This window comes from Nomia melanderi, chromosome 5 (genome assembly GCF_051020985.1).
Source record: "Nomia melanderi isolate GNS246 chromosome 5, iyNomMela1, whole genome shotgun sequence".
Taxonomy (NCBI): Eukaryota; Metazoa; Arthropoda; class Insecta; order Hymenoptera; family Halictidae; genus Nomia; species Nomia melanderi.
Window position 1 is genome coordinate 17,014,215 of NC_135003.1, and position 16,152 is coordinate 17,030,366.

General features: G+C 41.4%; 1 protein-coding gene across 4 annotated transcripts in view; it reads left to right on the forward strand.

Moving 5' to 3' along the window:
* sit (stuck in traffic) overlaps positions 1–16,152 on the forward strand; it is an 80,196-nt gene that overhangs the window by 44,093 nt on the left and 19,951 nt on the right. Inside the window, exon 1 of one of the 4 annotated variants that reach the window (XM_031970981.2) lies at positions 9,984–10,336. The exons of the other annotated variants lie outside the window; for them this stretch is intronic. The gene's annotated coding sequence lies outside the window, so the exon portion shown is untranslated. Of the gene's footprint in view, positions 1–9,983; positions 10,337–16,152 lie in introns of those variants that run through there. 4 annotated transcript variants of the gene reach the window in all.

The following is a 16,152-nucleotide window of genomic DNA, read 5'->3' on the forward strand; positions in this document are numbered from 1 at the left end:
TTATTTTTAACAATTTTTATGTAATTTTTAAGCAATCTTTTACGCAGGACTTTACATCGTTTATTTTCATTTAAGAAAATTCATTTCAAGTGTACAATGATTTTCCATAGGAACTTAATATTGCCACGTTGCGCGGCGTAAAATCAAATAGACTTATTTCACCGTTCAATGTGCCATTCAATGTTAGCAATATTTTATCCATCCGTTGCTTACATTGTTTACCTCTACCGGCGAGCCGTTTGCAGTTTCTGCACGAACCCGGCGTTCCCGTCCAGCGTTTTACCGATGGAGTACAATAGGAATTAAAACGACGTGAACGCCGGCAGTGCGGAACGCGTAACGCGATTGGACGCGATGAAAATCTGGCGTACAGGGGGAAGGTCGCTGGATTTAGATGAGATTTATCGGTTGACTACCGTGTCGCCGGCGAAATTCATAAAGCTTCATTCGTGTCGCGGTTTCTTGATTTTTTCAAGTTCGCCGCAGGTTGCATTTTAAGTCCGTGGCGCGACATTTAACCGTTTGGATGCTAAACAACTTTTGCGGATGTTTACCAAAAATCCGGAAGTGATTGGGCGTGTATGCAGAAAAATTAATGAGAGCAGTTATCTAATGAGATCACAAATATTGTGTTATTACAAAAAAATAACATTTATTCAAATAAATTTACTTTGATCTATTTCTTGGGAAACATACTAAGAAAATTATCATTGACACCGATGAACGCTCTCTCTCTCTCTCAATAATAATTTAATTTATTATTATTATTATTATTATTAATTTCTCCAAATTAATAGTGACACATTCAGAGACTATTCTAAGCTAGATCGTCATATCTACAAATAAAAATAAATTAAGAAATCTACAAAATTTTCATTGATCGTATTAATGAAATTCTGTAAAATATCAACAAGTGTGGGCTTAAATTGAATTAAGTTAATTAAATGATCAATTGATCGGTAAATATGAGAGCGTTGGAAACTCGAGCGCCCGATGCACCTCAACCGGTCGTTCTCCGCCGACTGCGCGACAATTACCGTCGCGGCTGCCTTTTGTTCCCACTTTTTATACGAAACTCGTTCCCTCGAACGGCGGAAAGTTACACAATGAATATTCACTAAATTTTCTCGACGCGAGTGCCATAGGTATTGCTTAAAAACAGCCATAAAAGTCACTCGTGTGAACAACGCGACAGAGTTGCATAGCATTAACGATTTTTACGCGGAGATTTCTCGCAACGAAACCGCGTTCGGTTTTCATGGATCCTTTCGAATCAATTTTGCCACACTCTCGCAAAGAAATTTTAGATACAGAGGAATTCTAAGGAAACGTAAGATAGAAATGAATTTAGAACTTTTTGTCAAACATATACAATATCGAAAGAAGAGAAACAAAATTTGAAATGAACTTGTAATCGATTAAAGAGAAATATTGAATTCTCTACGCTTAATTAATACCGAAACCGAACAAAATTGTGAATCTATCTAAAATACAAAACAAAAGAATTCATGAATTTTCGTGAACGATTAACCCTTTGCACTCGAAAGTTTTTCACTAGAAACATGCAACATTTTCTGATGGGATACAGACGATCTTTGAAACTAATTAATGAGAAAACATGCATGAATTAAGAAGGATAGCTATTTTATTTCAATATTACACGTATTGGTGAATTATACGAAGCTTAATATTATATGCAAGACTATAATTTTGCTGTAGCAAAAGGGTTAAAAAACTTCCACTTCCAAATTTCCAGTATTCGAAGTCTGCAAAGCGTAGACAGACTTCCGCCGTTGATTGTCAGGCAAGCAAATAAATGTGAAACTAGCTGCGTAGAAAAGATTACTTAATTCAACCGGATCATTTAAATGCACCGGTTGCTTATTCTATCGCCGAGTTCAAGACTTCTGTTCTATTATTAACATTAACCGAGGAGAAAGGGGTTAATCGGATGCCTTAATTGCGTCTCGCACGGACGTAAATGTTGCCACCGCTATTTCTGTAAAAATCCGTCGAATCGAACATGAATCGAAGTTAGTAACGAACAATTATTATTAATTCTACCGTTCGGCGATTCACTTTGTTTACGAAGGCGCGGAAAATTTGTTCCATTATCGTCACCGGTCACCGATCGTTCCACCACGTGACCGTTTTTACTCGGGTTTTTTTCAGGACATGGAAGATCTCTCGGGAAACTGTAAATACCCGTCAGTAATTTAGCAGTAATTAGTTCCTCGTAAAAACAATTTGTTTCTTCGACGTGCCGATTTAATGATGCGTTTTTTATTAACCTCTTCCGAGGAATCCTTTCGCGTCTTTTTATTTTATACAGGAGTTCTAGGCGAAGTGTCAACTTTAAGGAATTGAAATTTCAATTGTGTAACAAAATCATTCATGATTATATACGTCGAATACAGGAAAATGCACCGTATATGTTAAAATGAAAAAGTCAAGCGAAAGGAACCAGAATGATGTTCATTCGAATAAATAAGTAATTAATTGTTGGGCGAATTAGTATAATTCTGGATTTCAAAATGACGAGTATACTCGTCAAACACACTTAACCGATGAAGTAATGATACGCCGATCTTCAGTTTGTTTTTCTCCGCATTGAAGTTGTCTCTCCAGTGAAAAGTGTTTATGTTAGAAAAGCGAGGCTGAAGTCAATCGCCTTTAGCGTCGCTTCCATCGTTGCGTAAACGTTGCTCGTAAAACTTTTGCTCTTCTCCGATGATTACTTCATTACTGTTGATTCGAACATCAACTCTTTGTTTCTGTGAAACAGTGAGATTCACAAGCTTGCGCGTTATCTATGGTTCGTATGATTTTAAGGTCGTTGGTGCTCGACTCGGTTTTGAGTAACAACTTCGCATTCATATAATTCATTAAGGCACTTAATGAAATATCGAATTTTTCGAGAATACTTACAAATAGTAAAGTATCAACGAAAATCAGGAGTCATTACGAGTAACATCTGATAACGAGGGAATACGTTGTGACTCAAAAGCATTCGAGAATTTAATATTAATCTATCATTAATAATTGTTACCAATTATATGCATCTATCGCTCCAACTTAATAATCTTTGTATCTCCTCGAGCGTTCCAGCAGATCACGTAAAATGTAACAGAAATTACGTAGAAATGTCGCAAGAATGGAAATGCAGAACTCCGGTAATTAAGTAAAATGAGGCAAGTTAAGTTTAATTTCTGTAAGCGGACGAATGGAGCAGTAAAAAACGTGCACTGGGGCAACTGTTCACGTGTACGGTAAGCCCCGGTTAAATTAGTTTTCTTCTGAGCCGCCGGTTAAATTAAAAAACTGCTTCTGCTGTGACATTTGCAACACCGGATAGTGTCGCGCGTAAAACATGACTAAGGTGAAAACGTGGCGCGCGTGTGCGCGCGAGAGAGAGAGAGAGAGAGAGAGAAAAAAAGAGCGGGACGGGAACGTTCGTCGCAGTGTTAAAACGTTTCTCCGATTATTCGATTTTCCTCTTTTCGAGGTTTATTGCTTGCAACTGCGCCGCGGCTTTCGTCTTTCGTGTAATTGCCCGATCGTCCTCGCGTTGTTCCGTGGTCGCGTATAATTCATGAATCCGTGTGAGCGATAAACAATCCCTGTCGCACTCCGATGATCCATATTGATGGGAACATCCTTGTGTAATCCGAAATTTAATGTTTCTGCGACGTCGCGGAAGAAGCAACGGATCGAACGTCTTTTTCATTGAATTATTAACGTTAGAATAGTAGTATAAAGTGTTATTAATGTATTATTAGTTAGCAATGTTAACTTTGGAATTTTCCATTACCCTTTGTATACTGCGTCAATACGTGAAATATTAGAAAAAAATAATTTTGTTACCTAATTTATGTAAGATTTCTTGTTGAGTTCATTTTAAAGAATCTTGTCTACATTTAATTAGGAAGTATAGAATATTACAAGTGGAGAACTTTCGAGTGCAAAGGGTTAAATCCTCGGTAGTTCTAGCGGCGATTCAAGTATTCGTTTTCGAAAGGCTAGCGTTCGATCATTCCATGGCAAGTTTCGATGTCGGTTGCGTTGCGCATAGTGCCTTCGCTAATCGCGGCCACGATTTGTCGCGAGACTCGTAAATTCCGTGGCGAAGACACACGGGCTACGCAAACCGTGACTTTTTGACATTTGCAACGGTTGCACACTGTGTCGTTTACCTTTCGAGGGAATTGTAACTTGAGGACAGGTGCGGCCGCTGGGAAAATTCGTTTGCGTCCTTTGTTCTAATCAATTCATCGACTCTCCTCGATATTGCACCGATGTTTCTTCATTCTAATTAACGACCTTCCATTACTTAACCTCTACACTCGTACCGTCACAGTATCAGCAATGACAATAACTGATTAACCCTTAGCACTCCAGGTTGTTTTGTAATCTATCACAACTGCAACTAATTTTTATAGTATTTCATTTCCTCGATCTTTTATCTTCCTTCTCAGTACAACATTTGGATGCGTGGAAAATTTAGTAATTTTACGGTAGTTTCTTTAAGATTCATTAAAATATTTAATATTATAACTGTTGCAATATTGAAGCCTACAGAGTTCTAAGGGTTAGATAGCAAAGAAACCAAAGTGGCAACATAGGAGCACAGAAAAATGGTAAATAGCAAACATCAAAATAGCACAGTAGCAAAACAACAAAATAGCAAAATAAAATAGTAAACTATCGATTACAAGGAAATATGTCGCGACTCAAAAACATTTGAGTATTTAATATGAATTTGTCATCAATAATTGTTATAATCTTCTAATTGTAACAATAATCTTCCAGAAGTATCACTTCCAAATTCCCGTTCCCTTGGAACGCAATTAGCAAACGTAATGAAATGAAATGGACGCCGCAATGGAAATGCCATTCTCGGCGGTGCACTTCAGTTGAACCGAAGACATAAAAACAATCTCATAATTCTCGAGCGCCGCCGGCAGTGGCGAAACCCGTAGACACCTGAACATGTTTATCAACGTCTCATTTTGTTTATTCCTTTCTGGTCCAATGGTTTCGAGCTCTGTAGCCCGACTATTAATCTCGATCGCGCCTTAAATTCAAAACGCGTTCGTCCGGCGAATGTCGAAACACCGATATATCATAGCCAATGGGAATTCGCGCCGCGATGCGGGACAATAAAGTACAATATTTACAATCAGGCGAAAAATTGTTCGATTCGTGTTCGACAGCATTCGAACACGCGTATACAAATAGGAAGCGGACCGCCATTAACGATCGACTCGCCGTTACATCGATTTAAAACGCTCCGCGACGGTTAATAGACCTGTACCTTTCATCTGATGGCAGTATCGATGAGAAATAATTGAATCACTTCTCGACTTAATCGATTAATCTTCCCAGTCCCGGTTTAATTCGTCCATAAAACGAACCGCGAGTAGCCGTCAGATACAGTCGCTTGAATTACATGGAAAATCACGGTAATTGATAAAAAATCGATCGGAAGCTAACGCAGTTAAGTAGATTTCTTGATATTTCCTGATTTTTCTAGATTCTAATGGAATAAATAATATTCTTGTTATATTCTTCTGAACGTGTTATGTAATCATTTCAGAAGACAAAACATTAATTCTCTGAACTTTTCTTTTTTTTTTGGCTTCTGAGCGACTCGATTGTCTATCCTCGAATAAAAATACACCATTCAGGTGAACTCAATCGAATGACAAGCCATTATTTCCTCATTGCATTCTTCCTTATAGGAACATTTAATTTATTATCGGCCAGTAATTGTATTATTTACTATACAGTATTATTACCAGGCACAGTAGTTCCACAACAATGAAAATGTCACGGTTACCATGGTTTTCGATTGAACAAAAGTTCCACGTATTCTTATCGGTCCGTTGATCAGCGCCAGCGCCATATAAAGGCTTTCTCTACGATCGTAGTTCGGCGGACGTTGCCGTAGCCAAGGGGTTAAGCGTCAGGAGGCGTTCAATTGCGTTCCCGAACGGTTTAAGATGCGAAAAGTTTCCGTCAATTAGCGATCGACAGAGCCGACCGCAGAATTTCCATAGATTTTTCCCGGTGCCGCGTCCGCTATGCAAATACCGGCGATAAATATTTCGTTTCGCTCAAATAAAATCAAATTGCTTGCGTCGCTGCCCGGCGACGCCGCCATTTTACTTTCGGCCGTCGGTTCCATCGGTCGAGCCGAGAGACTACCAAGTAAAAGAGAGATCATTGTATTCAATATTCATTTACTGATTTAAAAGGATTATTCAAATGAAATCAATTGATTTCGAACGATGAGACAATAATTTACGGTTTTCCCATTACGTTTTTAACTTTTCTGTTGCCATTTTAAGTAATCAACCATTGATGGAGTATAACAACAAAACACATGTTCATTTTCGATAGATCGATTATCAGTAGTCGCGATTAGATCATTAAAGTAACTTGAAAGTAACAATCAACGTATGTCAAACATCACTGTGAACCTAACCTTGAACATTTTCACGAAATTCTGTCCGATGTACTATCGATTCATCGAAATTATTTGAATGCAGCGAACAAACAGTAGTCACCGATTATAACGATGCGATTCGATGCGATGGAAAGCCCCGGGGAATTGAAGAACAATGCCGACACGCGCGAGATGAAGATTAACTAGCTTTCATGGAGCACCGAGCAGGCGCGGCGTGCTATTCGGCAGCGCACCTGTTGAATAAAACGGAGCACCGGCTCGCTGCGCGGCCCGTGTCGTCTTTCAACACACGTGACTCCTTTCTAAGCGGTTACCGATATTAATTGAAGCCGCGGCGCAGGCGCGAACATTCGCAATCGCCGTTGGTCCAACGGCCAATTGCGAAATCGAAGGAGAGCCGGATCTTCGCGGGCAGTTCGAGACCTCTTGCTAAACGCCTGCGCTTCCTCTTCTCTCCGCTGATCCCTTGGACCGTCGATCACGACGAACAACGCGCAGAGATTCATCGGCGATCATTAAGATTCGACTCGCTCGATAGCAAAAAGATCAGGAGTCTCGATTGATAGATAATTGAGACGATCATTCGCTGGGTCGCTTCACTCCGCGGGACAAAGGATCTTGATGAAAATCGGTAAACAGGAAACTAACCGACTGGTTTGACGCTGCGAGTCGAGAGTATTCGAGAGGTAGAGTTAGTTCGATCTTCGATCCACTCGATTTTCCATGACAGTCTCTCTCAGTTCAAGCGCATAGTCAGGGCACGTAGCCGATTAATTGGCTGATCAGCGAAATCCCTCGGTTAACCGCGATCTTGGATAATCTTGATAACGACTGGCAATCACCTCAGCCGATTGTTTGGCTAACTAACGACCCGTGCAGGTACCAACCTTCTCCGCTTGCCGGTGTTCAAGAAATTCCGTGCTCGCTGGTCCAGGGAACAAGTCTCGTCGAGCATTGTATCGAACGTGATCGCGCAGGGCGTGCCAAAATATACGTTTCAACCAGAAATTGGGTTACCTCTTCTAGGGGAAATATCTGTTTTGCATCTGCGATCTATGGAGTATTTTTTCTATCGGTTCCTCGATCAGTACTCTTGCACCATTGCTGGCTTTTTTATCGTGCAGGTTTGAATTAGGCACGAACGATAATTTAGAAACAGTGTAATAAAGAAATCGCGGTGAACGGTCTGCGGTTGTTTATGCAAATTTAAATGGTTCAGATTATAACCACAGAAATAAAATTTTGCAATTCTAAATATACAAATGCATAAGTCTATCGATGAGAAATCGAATGGATTGATTAACAAAGCAATTATGTCCGCTTATTCATTCGCCTAGTTCTTCGTAAGATTCTTGTAATTTAAGTGTCGATGGTGATAGTACAGAGCATGACTCTTTTCTACTGACCTATATTCTCCAATCACCAGTTGTACAAGTAACGGAGGCTGCTCTCCAATCGGATGTACCCGGCAAAGAAGTGCAAACACTTGAAAACAAAGTAATCCCGTTTCCAGATGAACCGCGCGCTTGTTTTGCCGCGAGTTTCTTTCGGCGAATCAGCGTGAAACGGTAGATTTGCCGCTTTTCCAACGGTTATCGCGTGAATTCTATTGGTTCTATTTCGTTCTTTGAGAATCTAAGGAAATCGATTAATAGAATCAATTACTCGTAAGATATTAGATAGCAGAGTAACCAATTTCTAATTTCTTCTAATTATTGTAAAGATACAAACGCTTCATTAAGAAATGATTCAAGAAGCTAATTCAGCGATGCCTAAACTGAAATACAAGCTAATTGGAATTTTAATAAATCATTCAATACTCATAGCTTTTCTAAGGAAATTTAGAAAAGACGGTTTTACTCGGTAATTCTAGTGTTAATTAACATTGAGTCTCATCTTCGACTATCATCGAGCACTAAACGCAACTTTAACAGGATCCAGATGCCGAGGTCTAGATTTCAGGGATGTTTCGAAACGCAGCGAACGTAATTGCTTTTGAAACTTTTTGAAAAGAGCATCGGATTACGCAATTCTCGCGATGGCATGTGGCGCAATCGCAGATAACGCACATCGGCGGTGGCTGATACTCGATGAGGCTGAAACCGACGCTTGTCGATTTAATAGACACATACTTCCTGCATCATACTTTCGCCGTTACGATCGTTGCGCAAGGAATCGTTTGTACTCGCGATTGCCGTTCCGTTCCGTTCAAGTTCGAAACCGTTTTTCCGTCTCTTGGCAAACTGGGGACTCGGCGGCGGCCTGCGGAAGCGTAACTGGGTTGCGGGATTTGCACAATTTCTGTTAAAAGCAGAGAAACTGACTACAACATTGAGTACAATTGAATTTTGTAATGTTGCTACAACTGTCAGTTTGTTGGTAGTTCTTTGTTTATCGTGGATAATTTAGCGGAAGGTAATTTATTGTATTTTAAGGTGAATGATACGATTACCTAAGAAGTGATTCTGAATGTTATAGAGAGAAGTCCCATTAAATTTGATCGAACCGTAAATGCTATTAGCGCATTAAACACTGCTTATTAGGAACCACTTTCCACTGAGTCGAGATTACCATAAATCATCATTGCCCCAAGCAACGACGCTCTTGCGCTGCGCGTTTCCGTTTACAGCGTCAAGTGGATGGAACAAGAGGCTCCCTGAAAATCGGCCGTTTCCGATGCTCGTTTCCACTCGTATTCCCGAAACGACTTGATCCTTGAACCTCTTATAATTTCTTTATTGCTTGTTGCCGGTTTGAAAAATGATAGATAAATCTCCAAGCTCTTTCCAGCGCAGCAATATCCTTCTTTCGCGAGTGAAGATCGTCAATCATTAACAACGTTAATGTGACTTGACTGATATGTGACTTCAAAGTTACACGAGCCTACAGAGGGTTAATTTAATGTTGGAAATTGGGGGCATCAATGTCAACAATGTCATTTTCAACACTTCGAGTGCAAAATGAAATAAATCAACAAGACGCCAGTATACTGATACGTGACTTCAAAGTTACACGAGCCTACAGAGGGTTAATTTAATGTTGGAAATTGGGGGCATCAATGTCAACAATGTCAATTTCAACACTTCGAGTGCAAAATGAAATAAATCAACAAGACGCCAGTATACTGATACGTGACTTCAAAGTTACACGAGCCTACAGAGGGTTAATTTAATGTTGGAAATTGGGGGCATCGATGTCAACAATGTCAATTTCAACACTTCGAGTGCAAAATAAAATAAATCAACAAGATGCCAGTATACTGATACGTGACTTTAAAGTTACATGGGCCTACAGAGGGTTAACATTCTATTCTCTTGTTTCATTTATACTGCTGCGCTCGTTTATTACGTTTTCTCGAACGACCGTTGCCCTCTAAACCCAGAGAAAACCGACGAGATCACCCCCGAACGACGGGGAACGGCTGAACCGCCCCTCCTAGTCGCGGATCGCGGCTTATCGTGTCAGTACCCCACTTCTTGCACCTTTTCCTACTACGTGTGGGTAGAAAGTAACGACGGCGTTTCTCGATCGGACTTCTCAGTCCATCAGAAACGTCGGATCGCGCGGGATCGAGGATCGCGGGCGTTCTTCCTGATTCGCAACACCACGGAACCGGCTCGTCGTCCTTCGGCTAGGATCCAGCCGAAACCCTCGTGCGGCCCTGATTCCCGAGGAAATCGTTTCGTGGCGAGAGGACCTCGTTCGTCGTGTCGGGGATCGCGGAGGAACGAAGACACCGATCGATCGACAACCCCCCTTGGAAAGATCGTCGCGGCGTGGACGCTTCCGTTGCCGGTGGAGGATGCTGACGTGACGCGGATTGTTAATGCTGATTCTTTCCTTTTCTTGTTTGCGAGACGATTTACGGTAAGAATGGACGAGTTAGATCGATACTGTTAGCGAAAAAGGAGGATGTCGGAGAATTTGTCAGGATAACACTTTGACTCGAAACTCCTACGCAATCAAAGCAATTTTCTTAATGACATTGAAACTAAGAAGTCAATATTGTTTATAACGATTGCTCTATCTTTCTAGTATCTTGCATCTAACTGAATTCGGTTTTTTCATTTCATCGCCGAGAAAAGTAATGTTTAACACATTGAGCGCCGGCTAAATTTCAGCTACTAAAAACGCGAGCGTCGATGATTATATTGATACATTTTTAAACATCGACTAGACCAAAATTTCTAACTTACAGGAGAGAATAAGGAATTCGACTTTGTAAATTTTACTTTGGATTTGTGTTATACATATCTAAAATGTTACATGAACGTAGGATTAGCAATTAAACCATAGACTAAAAATCCCGCATTGTGTTAAGTTCATGTAAATCACGGGGTCACCCGAATTCGGGTGACACGGCAACGAAAGTGACAAAGAAAAAAACAGATCTTCGCAGTTGTCGATGTTACTCTGCGTCGAAAACGCCACTTCTTTCGCATTCGCTGACGCATTTACATCAGTCGCCAACCATAAAGCAAAAGACGTCCTATAGCATCACGTTTCTACCTTAACGGTTCATCCACCGGAAGCCTGTTAAGCTTTCGAGCGGGGATTTAGGCAGATCGCGGAGATCAAGGCTTCGTAACTGGAGCAGCAACTTGCGAATAATTTAATTGCACAATGAGATTTTTCAAACTGAATTCCACGCTCAACCGGTTAATCTCCTCTAATCCTCAAACTTCCATCGAACTTCCAAAAGATCGATCACTCCCACAACAAAATCGAATCATCTCATAGACAATATCCACGGACCAACATCCTGGATCTTTCGTAATGCGTTTTCCACGAATTTCACAAAACAACCGAGCAAAATTGGAATCGCGGTTTCGTAATCGTTTGCATACAAGGCAACTTTCTACTGTTACACGAGTGAAATTTCTTCTAAACCGCCCGAAACGCTGGCAGCGTAGTTTCGACCGATCTTCCCCGAAGGATCCCGACGCGTCGGCTCCTTGTCGTCGGTCCGGCCAGGCGGAAGTGTCCTTGCCAAGGCTGTCGTTCGCCGTTGTCGTTCCGTTTCCCGTTGCGCGCGTCTACGAGCGTCGTCCAGTCCTAGCGCGGCGTAGTCTGACACGATTTCCCGCGATCGTCGCTTCCATCGCGAACCGGTTTCACGTGCGTTTCATCGGTTGCCGGCCCGCAGCAATCCCGTTACTGCGGAAATTGATACCGGCTGATCGGCAAAACCGATCGTCGCCTGGAACGGAATCTAACTCCCGATGGCTCGCCATAGTCGGCCGCGCATGGGAGCGGGGCATCCCGGCTCTTTTTACCGGCTGCTATCGGAAGGCGTCACGAACGGCTGCTTAATGACGGCACGACAATTCCGCTCAGCCGGACGCGTTTTTTCTGCCAGCAGCGTTCGTGCGTGTACGCGATCTGTAATTTTCTCGGTGTCAACGGTAAACGTACGTTACCATTCGAACAGATTTTTGCCGATTATATTCTGTGGTCTGCGAGTTGTTTCGGGGTTTCCGGTGGAGTTGACGGTTTTCTTGCTTCGACGCTAGAACTACCGTACCGGTCGAAATGACTGGTTTCGATTTGTTTGTTTCGCAGGTGTTAATACCTTAGCAGCATTGAATATTTGAAATGATTTTGGAAATAAATAGTTTCACTTGAGTACTATGATGAATGTCCAAAGAAACTGAAAATAATCTATTGTTAGAATTTTTATAGAGATTACAAATCAATTGTTTGAAATGCTTGGTAGTTCTAGTGTTAATAGTTCGATCGTTTCAATGAAATTGTCAAGCGTGTACTATCAATTAGCCGCAGGACAACTAGGAAACAAGTCACAGGAATAGATCGGTAGCAGATAAATCGATTATTGCCTGATAAGAAGCTGGTATATCTTTGTTCTCACGGCAGAAACATGTTTCGCAGTTATTAATATCTTAGAAAGAATTTGAGGATTAATGATTGTGTGTGAACTTTGATAAGATGTAGATCGATGAACATTGCACTTCCTTCATTTTAATTGCTTCTATTTCGAACGACCCGAATGAGCTGAACTAGTTTCCGTAATTAGACTTGCTAACCGTTCGTAATTGGGGTTATTCTTTCTTCGGCGCATTTCTCCGACATTCCTGTTTAATTGGAGTGCGCAGCGGAAAGGATAAAAGGATGCTCAGCAAGAAGTTACACGATGCTACAAATTCGCTACAGGTTAATCATTTCGGATCATCGTATTTCGCAATTACCGAAATCTACCGTTGATCCAGAAGATAGTGGAATCATCATAAAAATTCCAGTCAGATAAAATCAAACCACCATAGAAAATTTGTCAGCCCGATCCGTCTCCGAAAGTTTGTAACAAATAAATATGCTTATTTGGTTCAGCAATAACTTCTACTTAAATTCTCGCCAGACCGCCGTTAAACTAAACGTCGGGATGTAACAATCGAGAAGACAGTAGAATCGTTGCGCGAAGCAGAAGCGAGTATTTTACGAATAGTTTCGGGGCTACGTGGCGATCGAGTTTCCCCAGCAACGAAATTTCCACTGTGTCTCGTCTTGGCGCGTTTCTTCTCCTGAGAGAAGTGGCCGGTTCCACGGGTGAACGACCAGCGTTCGAACTAGAAATCTAATTGCGAGCCATACGCTCGCAATTTCACTCCGACCTGCCTCGGACGCGTCATAGGCGTAGCTGCTCTCTGTCCGGTGATTGATGATGAATCTACGCGACGCGGCTAGGTCAACGGACATTTCTGCGAATCCCCATTTTCACGAGTGTGCATATAGACCCGGAGAAAGTGAAACTAACCAGGCGAATTGCGCGTATCATCCTACTTCTCGAGAAGACAGATTAACCTAGAACTATTAGAAACTTAATTGAACTTCATCTTTCACCGGTTCCCGAAGATTCCTGTAAGAACAGCTATCAATTATTCGATGACGTTGCAACGAGTCTTCCTGATGGATTCCCCTTGAAATTTCTAACCCTTTGCACTCGAACGTTTTTCACTTGAAATATTCTGTACCTTCTAGTTAGATATAGACGAGATTCTTTAAAATGAGTTTCTTTCTTGATTCTTTAAAATGAGACACCTTACAATAACGTGTCAGACACGTAGTGTAGATTTTCGCTCGATATCGAGTATAATCGTATCGAAAGGTACATTCACGAGACAATCCCTCTGTACTGGTTTGCTCACGGATGCAAGACGAAGTGCTCCTCTTCCTGTTCTTCATCTTCTTACTTTATCGCAGGCATTATAATATCGATCTTTATTAAGATCCAATATCGATCAATTTCTCGAGGGAAACTTCGTCCACAGTATTTTTCTCCCAAACATCTGATACACTTTCCTGTAAAGAGTCACTGGACGGGTGTTAGTGTTTCGTAAGGTCAATTATGACATTAATTACGCCGCATTTTTCTTCGCGTGAACGTGCAATTTTCTATTTCTCCTTGTCGCAATGTACTGAGAATTATATGTTTCGAGCTTCTCGTGGAACCTTCTGCATTTTGGAACGGAATATTCGGCTTTTTATTTTTCCTCTTACTGTTATTATTATCTATGTGTTTATTTGAGAATTACGTATTCTGAGGTTCAATTATCTGCAGAGATTTGACACTCGAAGCCCCTTTTCCTATTCAGAAATATATTTCTAATATTCTCGTCTTAATTTTCTTGTCATCGGAACCGATTTCTTTGATGCAAAGGGATCTGGATCTCATAAGTTATTTAATAGGTTGACACAAGACGTTTGACACGATTGCTAACAGTCCTGTCTGTCAATCGTTCGACTTCGATTCCAGTGTCGCTTTAGCCGTCACGAAACTACGGTGAATTTCCGCGTCTGTACCGGAAAGGCAGAGCTGTTAACTAGTGGACAGCACCGCTAGGCCTTAGAGACGAGATGAAACCACTTTCGTTTTCATCGGCGAGGTTTAGGCTCGATACACACTATTGGTGCTGGCATTCGGAGTGATACGAAGTCTTTTAGTGTTCAGAGTGTTCGAAACACTTCGAGTATGATTAAATTCTGCAGTGGTCTTGAAGGGCTCGGTAAGTTTTCAGCTTCGAAGGATTCCTTGGAACTTGAAAATCTTGAAAGTCTTGAAGGTTTGGAAGGGTTGGAAGGTCTTGAAGGTCCTGAAAGTCTTGAAAGTCTTGAAAATCTTGAAAGTCTTGAAAGTCTTGAAAGTCTTGAAAGTCTCGAAAGTCTTGAAGGTTTTGAAGGTTTGGAAGCCTTAAAAGTTTTGAAAATCTTGAAAGTCTTGAAGGTTTGGTAGGTTTGGAAGCCTTAAAAGTTTTGAAAGTCTTGGAAGTCTTGAAAGCCTTGGAAATCCTGAAGGTTTTGAAAGTTTCAAGAGTCTCGAAAATCTTGGAAGTTCCGAAGATCTGAAAAGTCTCCAAAGTTTCTCATGCTTTGAAAGTCTTAAAAGTCTCGAAAATTTCAAACACAATCGTTTGTTTACCATTACATTATCCAGCACCACGTGTGTATCGAGCCTTAACACCCTGCCATACGATTTCCTATGCGACTATGCCTCTTACATTACTACCAATAACTTTCGAAACCGACCAGAAACTTCCAATACAATTTCCAACCATTACTAACAAAACAATCTTCCACTCGGTCCCACTTGCACCAAAATCAAATTCACGTTTATCAGACTGTGGGATGGGAATCTCAATGACGTCTCTTGGACGTCATTGTACGTCAAAGGATTAAGCAACACAGAGGAAGCGCCCGCTGGTAATGCTACCAGCGATCACCGAGTAAAAAGCACGAACGGGAGGAAGAGGAAAATGAAAAAGAGCGCATTCTGGTTGCACCGACATGCATCAAGGTCGCGCAGGATCGCACAGGAAACACGCGGGATTACGTAAGCGCGAAAGTGCAAGAGCACGCGGAGGAAAGGTCGGTGCTCCCTCGACGCGAACGCACCTCTTAATTTTCTTACTCGTTTTTCCCGCTCACCCCGAGTTTCTCCTACGCACCGCGGGCTCAGCCTTTAATTTTTATTGGCAGACAGCTTTTCCTGCTTCGGGGCCATTCCAAACGAATCGTCGATCGTTTGATTTTGTTGCTGTCCTTCAAAGATAATTCAATGTTTTATTAAACTTAATATTAAATATTTCAATGAATCTTAAAAAAACTACCCTAGAATTATTCGATTTTCCACGCATCCAAATTTTGTACTGAGAAGGAAAATAAGCGATCGAAGAAATGCATTTATAATTTTCGCTAGTAATACTATGAAAATTAGTAGCAGTTGCTGATTACAAAACAACCTGGAGTGCTAAGGGTTAATACCAACAGAGAATTCCTCGTCAATTTCTATTCTCGCGCATTGATCCTTGAAATTCAGGTATTCGCACGAACGTCCGTAGCACAGCGATTACGATCAGTAGAATCGGTACGCAACGAACAGATAAATTCCTGAGCGAGTTCAGTCTCGTGAAGACCGTTCCGATCGGATTTCCTCGGAAGCGAAGATTTCGCAACGAGAGTTCACTGTGCAGCTGACTTTTGAATAATAGAAACGATCGATAAATTGTCCGGCGACAATGCGACCCGCGTGAAATCTCGATTCGATCTTAAACGCGACGCCATGCACGGTGGAAACGTCTCGCGTGGTTAGCGCACCAGCTACTATGTAACAAAATCACTTTCACTGCTATATCGAGACGCACGAGGCGTTTGTCCAAAAGAAAAACTTATCA